The sequence below is a fragment of the Rousettus aegyptiacus genome, unplaced genomic scaffold, assembly GCF_014176215.1.
Source record: "Rousettus aegyptiacus isolate mRouAeg1 unplaced genomic scaffold, mRouAeg1.p scaffold_m13_p_9, whole genome shotgun sequence".
NCBI classification, from domain to species: Eukaryota; Metazoa; Chordata; class Mammalia; order Chiroptera; family Pteropodidae; genus Rousettus; species Rousettus aegyptiacus.
Window position 1 is genome coordinate 68,596,254 of NW_023416312.1, and position 2,199 is coordinate 68,598,452.

At 43.5% G+C, this 2,199-nt stretch overlaps 1 non-coding gene across 1 annotated transcript; it reads right to left on the minus strand.

The window, feature by feature from the left end:
• Positions 1 to 1,810: 1,810 nt before the first annotated feature.
• On the minus strand, positions 1,811 to 1,929 carry LOC118608365. Its single transcript, XR_004952994.1, has one exon. It is a non-coding gene; the product is annotated as a 5S ribosomal RNA (ribosomal RNA).
• Between the last annotated feature and the right edge of the window lie 270 nt (positions 1,930 to 2,199).

Consider the following 2,199-nt stretch of genomic DNA (forward strand, 5'->3'; position numbering starts at 1 on the left):
GCACCTATAAGTCCAGCATGGGTGATAGCTATCTGTGTGTTCCTTTGTGGCTCATGCCAAGTGGCCCTGGGTTGGGAACAGGCTGCAACTGAACTTGGCCTGTGGCTGAGCACCCCCAAGAGACTCCGGCCTGCACACCTGGTGGCCAACTTCAATTTGAGCCAGAATACCACTGGGGTCACACCTGAAAATGACACATGTAAAGGGTAGATGGGGCAGGCACTAGAGCTTTACTAAAGTAAATCTTCTTCTGTAGGATCGGCCCCTACACAAAAGCTCCTCCATTGGTCAAGGCCAATCATCACAACCAATTATCCCAGTGGTAATCCCTCCCATTGAAGAGCAAATAGTAATGAAGGATCAAGGACAAAAGGACACACATAAACTATATAAGAAATACACCTGGAGCTCAGGAAACCAGGGAAGACTGCCACTGGGTCCCACAGAACTTTACCATATTACACCATTATATGTTTACTAAGACTGGGAGATATAGCAGTCTATACGTAGAAACAGTACATAGAAACAGAAGTCCACAGCTAATACGTAGATACAAACAGAAGTCAACAGCTAAAATTGGGAGACAAAAACATGTCCCAAATGAAAGAATAGAACAAAGCTCCAGAAAAAGAACTAAAAAAAAATGGAAAGGGGAGATGTAAAAATGGTGTAGATGATAGAGGCTTTGTTTATCCTTATTGCAACCACATCAAAGTTGGGATGGTAACACAGAGCAAACACCAAGCAAAGTCACCTGGGATCTAGATAAACAAGAAGCACTGCAACTAGGGAGAGGAGTAATTAGTCAACCTGTGACAGTAGAAGACAGGAGGAGGTGAAAACAGGAGGATTCCCGGTCCCAAGTGGCTGAGTGGGACAGAGGCTACGGCAGCTGCAGATGCCTCTTAAAGGGGCTGTGTAAGCAACTAGACTTTCACTGTGACAGATTTGTTCGCTCTGAGCACCAGCACAGGGTCAGCTGCTTGGATGGGCACCAGACTCTTACAGGAGTACACTGAGATGTCAGAGCGAGGGCCAGAGGTGAAGCTTTCTCCCAGGCAGAAGGGCTGGTGGTATCCATTATTCTTCTGTTCAACCCTCTTCCCTCCCAGTGGGAGGACTCAGCGTCTAAATAGCTGAGACATCATGGAGCTGGATAACAGAGGTCACTCCACCCAGAGGATTCCCTGAAACTCCATCTCTCCCAACTCATGGCCCCATCCAAGCCACATTCAGTTTTATCCTTGGTGAGTCTTGATGCTTCTTACTGAGCTGGCCCCAAGACCCACACTGGTTGCAGCTGGCCTCAGTTTCTGGTGTGGCCTCTTGAAGCAAGTATAAGCACAACGTCTGTGGATTGCTTGCTGAATTTTGACAGTTGGCTCCAGAGGGGCACAGGCTGGGACTAAATCTAGCCTGTAGCTGAACCTCTCTCAGGAGTATGTTGTTGGACACTTACTACAAAAAGCCACACTTACGAGACTGGGAGACATAGGAGCTTTGCTAAATATGTAGAAACAGACACAGAAAGGCAGCCAAAATGGGAAGACAAAAAAAGCAGAAACCATATGAAAAGACAGAACAGAGATCCAGGAATAATGGAGTCAAGCAATTTAACAGATGTAGAGTTCAAAACACTGGTTATAAAGATGCTCAATGAACTTAGGGGAAGTGTTTTTGAACTCAGTGAGAATTTCTTAATTTTTTAATTTATTTTTATTTTTATTTTTTAGATGAGGCAACCCTTGGTTGACCTCACAGATTGTAAAGACCTTGTCAGTTTACAATCCCTTATTTAAATTTTTTTTTATGCCTACAGCACCTGGTCTTCCCAGGTGGTCTCCCATCCAAGTACTAACCAGGCCCCACCCTACTTAGCTTCCAAGATCAGATGGGATTGGGCTTGTTCAAGATAGCATGGCCATAGACTCAGTGAGAATTTTAACAAAGAGATAAAAACATCAAAATTAAAATGGAAATTATAAAGAAGAACCAGTCAAAAATGAAGAGTACATTATCTGAGAATAAGAGTATATTAGAAGGAACCAACAGATTGGATAAAGAAGAGGATCAAACCACTGATATAGAGGATGGAGTAACCAAGGACACTCACAATAGCAAGGAAAAAGAAGCCAACACTATAATAATAAAGAGCCTATGAGACAAAATTAAATGTAAAAACATTTGGGTCATACTGGT